This window comes from Triticum dicoccoides, chromosome 2A (assembly GCF_002162155.2).
Source record: "Triticum dicoccoides isolate Atlit2015 ecotype Zavitan chromosome 2A, WEW_v2.0, whole genome shotgun sequence".
Taxonomy (NCBI): domain Eukaryota; kingdom Viridiplantae; phylum Streptophyta; class Magnoliopsida; order Poales; family Poaceae; genus Triticum; species Triticum dicoccoides.
Window position 1 is genome coordinate 529933086 of NC_041382.1, and position 9379 is coordinate 529942464.

Genomic DNA, 9379 nt, shown 5'->3' on the forward strand with positions numbered 1-9379 from the left:
AGTTTCTCTCTTGGCTTCTAGATTCTCCCTTCTTGATTGCCCCTCTACCCTGGGGGTGGCTAGTCCTATTTATAGGCAAAGGCCTTGGGCCTCTTCCCAAATATTGAGCGGGAAGGGCGCCAACAATTGGCCATTTTGAAGGGGAACATCTGGTACACTTATCCTGACTAAAGTTGGTCCTCGCCTGCCAAAGGCTCTGGTGGTGACACTGGCTTGGGCTCCACAATGACTTCCTCCCTGCCGTTGGACTGGTCTTGGTCTCGTTGCACCGAAACGGGTGCCTTTACTTGATGCTCTCGCCTGCGCTTGCTCCCTTTGCACCAAAGAGGAAAGGAGGACACTGCGCGGGCTGGCGCCCGCCTGACGCCCTTGGTCGTCATGGCTTGCATCACAGGCACCTCGTGAGGTACCCCGCCTTGATCTCTCCGCCTCCTCGCGAGCCAGCCTGATGAGGCCGTGCCTGAGGAAGCTCCGTGTCGTCCGCCCCGCGAGGCTTGGCCCCTCGCGAGGGTCTTGGGTCTGTGTTGATGAAGATGGGCCGCGCTGGGCCCCCTTTTGAGCCACACTGCAGGCTGCAGGCAGGCAAGTCTGGGGACCCCCGTTCCCAGAACGCCGACAGTAGCCCCCGAGCCCAAGGCGCGCCCGGACTTGGCCGTGCAGGGAGGTGAAAGGGCAAGAGCAAAGCGCCATGGGCCCTAACAGCCTGCGGCCTTGGGCGCCACGTGGCGGTTGATTGGATGTGGGCGTCTCCACTTCCCCACGGCGCCTCGGAAACTGCACGGATTGGACAAGTCCCTGCATGCAAAGTGAGTCATGATTACCTGCGATCGTGGAGGTCGGCGGTTGGCCTTCACCGGCCATAAGTACGGAACAGTGCGCGCCCTTCCAGTCCATCCCTTCTTGCTTCTCCTTCTTCTCTGTCCTTGCTCCGTCTTGCTGCGATGGCTCCGATCCGCCGGTTCTCGGCGGCAGAGAAGGGAAAGGCTCCCCGAGAGGAACCAGACCCGCTCCCGCCGAAGAAACGGCTCACCCTCCGCGGCCGGGATGAGGGGGCCCATCAGGTGGTGTCAAGGCCCTGGTGCGAGCGGCCACCGCCAGGGTTCCCGCTTCCCTTGTACGCCCACATCGAGGGCTCTGAAGGAGTCGATGCCGATCGCCACGGGCGGCGCCACCGTCGGCGCCGACGGGTCACGAAGGTGTGGGTCGTCCCCCCTGGGGTCAACACCGAGGGTTCCTCCCGAGAGTTCATGCTCCACGCCGCCATGCCTCCTCAGTCTTGGATTCGCCTTCCTTCCTTCTTCGCCTCCATCATCCCGTAGGGAGAACTCCTGGAGCTTTGGCTGCAGCAGGCTGGCTGCAGCACCCTCGCGACCGAGGCAGAGGTCGCGGTCATTGCCCCGGGCGAGGTCTTCATGACTCGAGGCTGGAGCGAAATCGCCTGGGTTTGCAGGACAAGAGGCGCCTTCGCGATCCACTTGGAGTACGACGGTGCTTCGGTGATGTTCTTCAAGGTCTTTGATGCGAACGGGCGCCGGCTGGAGTGCTGCCCTGGGAGAGGTGGTCGGGACCCTTCTACGGCAAGGACTAGGCCCGCCGACCGCTCCCTTGGCGGCTGCTCAGGCGGCAGAGGCGGCGGAGGGTCCAGCGACTCCGGCGAGCTCTTCGCGACTCCAGAGACGAGCGACGACAGCAATGAGCCCCCGAGCCGGCACCGCTCCTGGAGCAGGGCGGGCTCGTTAGGCCGTCACCGACTCTGATCTGGATGGGGTTGGTGCCGGTGCTTGACGGCCCACTGTTGACGATGGCGTATTTTGCAGGGGCGCGTGTAGTTAGCGTCCTTTTAGGATCTGTTCCCTCGAGAATCAGGGACCGCTCTCTGGTGTGTCGCCGGGTCCGTGCATCGGCAGACGTGAGGTTGCTCAGCGAGGCGGCCGTCAAGGAGAGGGAGGTCAAGCTCAGGAGGCGCCGTGACCGCCTAGGCGCGCTGGAGCAGGAGTTGGGGGCGAGGAAGGTCGAGCTGGACGATAAGGCCCAGGTTCTTGCCGAGGACCGCGTGGCCTTCGTGGAGATGGAGGCGAAGGCTTGCTCCTCGCTGAGGATGCTTTACGACAGCGGCCTGGAGAGCCCGCTGGCTGGCACCAAGGACGGCCCCGCCAAGCTGCTTCCCTTCCTGGTTCGCGCTCTTGAAGATGTCGCCCTTGGCCTTGGCCCCACAGCCGAGGCCGAGGCGCGTGTCCTGTCTTCTGTAGCGCTGACGCGGGTCCTCACCCACATCTACCTTCGCGATCCCGACGTCGACCTCGACAGCCTGCTGGAGCCAGTAAGCGGCGAGCGTGCCGCTGCCGCTGCCGAGGCCATGAAGGGTCGCGCGGAGGCTCTGCTGGGGATGTTTCGAGCCTTCAGCACCAAGCCGAAGCAAGGCGCTGCCGACCCCGCTGCTCCATGAGGCGAACCCACTCCGCGCTGCTCCACCGCCGACAAGTGACTCCGTTGTGGCTCCTGTCCTGCCTTTAATTCCTGCACATGTATCATGCCTCGGGGAGGCGTTTAAACTTGCGTTTGGCATTGAGATAATAGTGTGGACTGTAATGTTTGCTTTTGAATTCCTTGAAATTTACGCTTTTCCTTCCTACTTGCTTATGTTCTACGCCGGTAGAGCCCGGCCCCGCGCATACCTCAGCCGCCGTTAGCCCCGACAGGAAACCAGGACGGGACCAAGGAGTGAGGGGCTACGTGACAAGTTAGGCTCCTGAGTTGTGATGCTTAGGAGTCCCCCTTGGCGCATGAACAGCAAGTAGGGAGGTGTGATGTGGGTGGATCTACCATTCTATGTCTGCAGAGCCCGGCCGCGCGCATACCTCAACCGCCGTTAGCCTTTCGGATCTAAGGAGTGAGGGGCTACGTGACCAGTTAGGCTCCTGAGTCGCGATGCTCAGGAGTCCCCCTTGACGCTCAAACGGCCTTCGTACCTTGGCTCCGCTCGGGGAGAGACGCGCGACGAACGAGGCCCGGGGGGGCCTGGCTGGGTGGCGTGCGTCTGGGCGTGACCCAGGCGCAACCCCCGTGCCCAGCCCCCTCGTGCGGCACTCCCGAGGGGAGGCGTTATGATGAGGCTAGACACTGAGCTCTGGGCTCCCTGAGGTTGATGCGGCTCGGGGGCCGCCCTCAGTTGTTTATCACCAGCGTGGAGCATAGCGCTTCCGTATGTGTACGGGAATAGCCGCTCCTCGGCAGTGTCGTCAGCCAGCGCGGAGCATGGTGCTTTCACTGGTACGTGGAAGGGGGCTCCCCTCCGGGAGGAGCCCCCGGGGCATGTACAGCCCCTCCCTGACACGTGGCTGGCACGGTAGGGCCTGGTGAGGTGTATCTGGGCACCCGTGAGCCAGCGCGGGACTCACGGGGCCCTACCTCTAGGCGGGTTGCGCCTGGCACTGGGCCTTATCTTGTGATGTGTCCCTGCAAATTTGGTTAGATGCCGGCACTCTACATCCTCGGGTCCCGGCCCTCGAGCTGGTCTCAGCCGTTGCTGGTATGCCAGGTCGCGATGCCGTGGACAAGGCCAGAGGGTGAGGGCTGGAGAGCCAGTAAGAGCCCTGAGTCATGATGCTTGGGTACCCCCCCTTTAACGTGCAAGTGGTCGTCATGGAGAAGAAGAGGTGCCGTGGACAGGCATCAAATAATCAGGCATGGTGGGTCGAACGCATAGCCGGAAATAAACGCAAAAGGGATACGTGCCGCTGGGTCTGGCCCGAGCGATTGGGGGTGATGCAGCCCGTGGGGCGCCCCCAACAAGCTAAGCTAACAACATGAAATAAAAGGATACATGCCACAGGGATGGACCCACGCAGCCTGGGAATAATGCAGCCATGGGGGGCGCTCCTAGCGGGAAATGAAACTTGAAAGACGTCACCTGATGATGTTGAGGACGAAGGAGTGTTGGCGTAGCAGACTCGATGGGCTGCGGAAGCCGATCCTCACGAGCCCCTAGGCCCAGGGGCCTCGGGAGGCTCCGGAGGCGCTGGTGGCTCCTCGTGGACCATCTCCATCTTCGCCAGGGCTGCGAAACGCCTGGCCTCTTGAGCCTTCATGATGCCCCTCATGACGCGCTGGTACGTGGCAGCCGCGTTCGGCAAGCCATAAGGCATGCAAATGTAGCTGTGGGGTGGACCTTCACAGCGCCCCACTCGCGAGGGCCAGAGGCGCTCTAGAGAGGCGACTCGATTGAGCCCTGGTATGTCGATGCAGACGCGTAGCCCACCATCCTCGCCTGGATGGGGAGCCACAGCTGGTAGGCGGCGGCCGCCTTTCATGACTCTTGACTCCTGTAGCTCCTGAATGGCCTTGCTGACTAACTCCTGAGGGTCTGGCCCTCCTTGCCTTACTCCTTCTTGAGGGAAACGTGCTTCGAAACACGCCTCCATATGGAGCCCAAGCGCCTCCCTCGTGACCTTAGCCAGGGCGGTGGCCCTCCAGGGGAGAGCTCCCGAGCCCTGCCTGAGGAGGGCGCTGGGCGCGCTTTCCTATGCGATGGAAGGAGGTTCCCCCTGGGCAGGCACGGGCCCTGAGGGGCCTGCCTCCTGAGGGGCCGGGCCAGACGATGTCTTCTTCTTCTTGGGGGCGGTCTCGGGAAGCCTCCTGCTTCCGCGATCCAGGTCTTCCAGTGATGCGGCCTTAAAGGCTCGTTCCAGGGAAGACACCACGTCCTTTTCTTCACAGGGCACCGTGATGACTCTGCCACTTCCTGGCATCTTGAAGACGTTGTAGCCGTGGTGAGTTACGGCCATGAACTTGGCCAGCGCTGGGTACCCAAGGATGGCGTTGTACGGCAGGCGAATGTGAGTGACGTCGAAGTCGATGAGCTCGGTGCGGTAGTTGTCGGGTGCCCCGAAGGTGACAGGGAGGCGGACCTGCCCAATCGGGACCATGGAGCCGTCGGTGACTCCGGAGAAAGGCTTGGTTGGCTGAAGCTGGTTGTAGGGCACTTGAAGATTGTTGAATATTTCCACGGACAGGACGTTGAGCCCTGCCCCGCCATCGATGAGGGTCCTGGTGACCACCATGTTGCTGATGATTGGGGAACAAAGCATTGGGAGGACTCCGGGTGTGGCCGCACACTTGAGCTGATCTGCTGAGCTGAACATGATGGCGCACGCCGACCACCTGAGAGGGCACGTGGCTTCGAGCTTGGGGAGGACTGCATTCACTTCGCGGGCGAACTGCTTGAAGATGCGTTGAGAGGCTGGGGCTTGAGCCCCGCCCAGGATGCAGGCGATCGCGCGCGGCTCCTGGAAGCCCCAGCCCCCTCGTCCTAATGGCGGTCCTCGTTTCTCCTTGGCTGCGGCGGCAGCGGAGGGGGGCCTGCATTGCCTTGCAGGCTATCCTCGTGATGCTGATCCCTCCAGTCTCCCTCGCGAGGCGGGTCTTGCCAGCGATCCTCGCGAGGTCGATCGCGCCACCCTTGGCGCGGGCAGCGGTCTTCCCAGCATCCTGTGTTCCTTCCTTGGCGCGGGCAGCTCTTGACATTCGTTGGTGTTGTGGGTGTGGAGGTCGTGGTACACACAGTACCGACTGCCCTTGGAAGATTCGGGCTGATCTCTGCCCCGCTTGGTGTCTGGTTCTGCCGCGAGCACGGCAGCCCCCTTGCGCTTCACATCCTTGGCCTTGGGCTTCTTCTCTTCTGGGTCTGCGGCAGGCAGCTTGAGGAGGGAGAGACGCCCTTCCTTAGCCCTGGCACACTTAGTTGCCAAGTTGAACAACTCCAAGGAAGTGCACAGGTCTTCATGCATCGCTAGCTCCTCCTTCATCTTGACATCACGCACGCCGTCGGAGAAGACTGAGATGATGACCTCCTCGGTCACCTTTGGAATCTTGAGGCGTGCGTTGTTGAAGCGCTGGATGTACTTCTGCAGGGTCTCTCCGGGTTGTTGCTTGATGCGGCGCATGTCGCTCACGGCGGGTGGCTGGTCGCGAGTACCTTGGAAGTTGGCGATGAAGCGGGTGCGCATCTCGTCCCAGGAGGAGATCGTGCCTGGAGCCAGGTTCAGGAGCTAGGTGCGGGCCCTGTCCTTGAGCGCCATGGGAAACCAGTTCGCCATGACCTTCTCATCTCCGTTGGCAGCTTCGATGCCCAGCTCATAGAGCTGGAGGAACTCCGCAGGGTCAGCCGTTCCATCGTAACGAGGAGGCAGGTCTGGCTTGAACTTGCCGGGCCACGTGACGCTGCGTAGCTCGATGGTGAAGGCACGGCAGCCTGATGTGGCCATGGGAGGCCTTGGGTGGCAGAGAGCTTGGTCTTGCATGTCCCCATGCACTGCATCTGGGAGCAGCGCGGGGTCTTGACGTGCGGGAGCAGGAGCATGGTCGCGACGTGCTGGAGCAGGGAGCGCCCGGGTAGCTTCTTGCAGGCGAGGGACTTCTTGGCAGCTCTGCTCTTGCTGCGCTGGCACCTGACGGAGCGGGTTCCGCCCAGGGGCCACGCACCTTGGAGCCATGGCGCCTTCTTGAGGAGGAGGTGGCTGGGGCACCCCCGGAGCTTCGTCGCTCGCGCAGGGCGGGGTGCGGTGCAGCGGAACGGACGGTGCAGGAGAGCCCCCTGCGGCGCGGACAAGCTCGGCGACGCGGTCGAGCCATTCTTCGTAGACGTCGTCGACGGGACGGTAGCGCAGGAGCTCGTTTGCCGCAATGAGCGCAGCTCGAGCCTCCATGGGTGTGCGGAGCACGCGGGACGAAGAACCAGCTGGGGTGAGCGAGGGAGTAGCGGTGCGGCCATCTTGCCACACGGACGGATGCTGAGACGACGCTTGCTGCTCGTTCCCAGCCGGGCCGGTGGCGGCGTTGATGGCAGGTGACGGGGAACGGCGAGGACGCCCGCCGATAGGAGCCGTCTGGGCGACGTGGGAAGCGAGAGCGGCCCGATGCTCGACGCGGGCCCGACGAGCGTCAGACATGGACGTGATGGTCGGAGGAGAACGGGGTGGTGGAAGACGAATTCCGGCGCACCCCTACCTGGCGCGCAAAATGTCGGATTTCGGGTTCCGGCAGACCCTTGAGGTTCGAACGCTGGGGTGCGCGCGGAGATTTTGCCTTCTACCTACCTGCACCCCTCCGCCTCGCTAAGATCTAAGCTATGGAAAGAACAGCACAAGAGACATAGGGTTTATACTGGTTCGGGCCACCGTTGTGGTGTAATACCCTACTCCAGTGTGTGGTGTGGTGGATTGCCTCTTGGCTGATGATGATGAGCAATACAAGGAAGAACAGCCTCGCGAGGGTCTGTTCTTGGCTGGGGGGATGAACTGCTAGGAGGAGTTAAGTCGCCCTTCACTCTCTCTCTCTGTGTGATGCTACTCGATCTGATCCTAGCTAGTTTCTCTCTTGGCTTCTAGATTCTCCCTTCTTGATTGCCCCTCTACCCTGGGGTGGCTAGTCCTATTTATAGGCAAAGGCCCTGGGCCTCTTCCCAAATATTGAGCGGGAAGGGCGCCAACAATTGGCCATTTTGAAGGGGAACATCTGGTACACTTATCCTGACTAAAGTTGGTCCTCGCCTGCCAAAGGCTCTGGTGCTGACGCTGGCTTGGGCTCCACAGTGACTTCCTCCCTGCCGTTGGACTGGTCTTGGTCTCGTTGCACTGAAACGGGTGCCTTTACTTGATGCTCTCACCTGCGCTTGCTCCCTTTGCACCAAAGAGGAAAGGAGGACACTGCGCGGGCTGGCGCCCGCCTGCCGCCCTTGGTCGTCATGGCTTGCGTCACAGGCACCTCGTGAGGTACCCCGCCTTGATCTCCCCGCCTCCTCGCGAGCCAGCCTGATGAGGCCGTGCCCGAGGAAGCTCCGTGTCGTCCGCCCCGCGAGGCTTGGCCCATCGCGAGGGTCTTGGGTCTGTGTTGATGAAGATGGGCCGCACTGGGCCCCCTTTTGAGCGACGCCGCAGGCCGCAGGCAGGCAAGTCTAGGGACCCCCGTTCCCAGAACGCCCACAGTCCTCAAGTGTAATAAGTCTTCAGATCACACAGACAAGAAGACTTAAGTGATGCCTAACACTCTTTGGCTCTGGGTGGTTAGGGTTTTATCCTCTCAAGGAATTCTCTCTCAAAGGCTTCGAGGTGAGTTGCTCTCAAACGACAAAAGCCGTACTTTAACTCTGAGCAGCCAACCGTTTATGGCTGTAGGGGGTGGGCTATTTATAGCCACGAGGCAACCTGACCTGATTTGTCCGAAATGACCCTGGGTCACTAAGGAACTGACACGTGTTCCAACGGTCAGATTTCAAACACACAGGGCAACTTTACTTGGGCTACAAGCAAAGCTGACTTGTCCAACTCTGAACAAGATTCGCTCTCATAGTCTTCACTCGAAGACATAGGATTTTGGTTAAGCATCACTTTAGTCATTCTGACTGGTTTTCTTGCACCCCACTTAACAGTACGGTGGTTCCTATGACTCAACAAAGAAGAAAAAGAACTACGAAAGATCTAAGTCTTCGCGCTCCATAGTCTTCATGGGATGTCTTCTCTTGTCATAGTCTTCAAGGTGAATGTCTTCTCTTACCACCTTTGACTTTAATGTCTTCATACATTTTTAGGGGTCATCTCTAGTAGGAAAACCGAATCAATGAGGGACTTCTACCTGTGTTATCCTGCAATTCTCACAAACACATTAGTCCCTCAACTAGGTTTGTCGTCAATACTCCAAAACCAACTAGGGGTGGCACTAGATGCACTTAAAATCTCCCCCTTTTTGGTGATTGATGACAAACTAGTTGAAGTTTTCAACAGGGAATATAATATGTGAAATTGTAAAGGATAAGGAATTGTCTTCATAAGTTGCAAGGGCTCCCCCTGAAGATGTGCATATAAGTAATTTGCTTTTGGAATGCAAATGCACATGGCAGGTTGTACTTGTGGAGATCCTCTTCAACTTATGATGACAATTCATCATGCATGAAAGGTATGTGAAGATAATGACATGCATAATGACAAATGGACATCTGCAAAATGATCTAAGTGCGGAATTTATCGTCGCACATGCGGAATTTATCATTGCATCACAAAATAGCAAATAAGTAGTAGACGACCATCGAGTTTAAGTGTTACAACTCAAAGAACCAAATGTATCAAAACGAGAGTTGCAAACACTAGCAAAACATGAAGTAACCGCCCATATGGACCCGCTTGAAGACTATCAAACTCATATGCTTCTCCCCCTTTTGTCAGTGAGGACGAAAAAGGTTTGAAGACATAGAGCATCTACTTGTTCCCACGAAGAGTAGGTGAAGCAGCAGGGTCGTCGGTGGTGTTCGGCGGTGCAGAAGAACTTGGGGCAGTGTCGAGGTGTGCAGAAGTAGGGGGCGGTGAAGTGGCATCATCTTCGTCCTCGA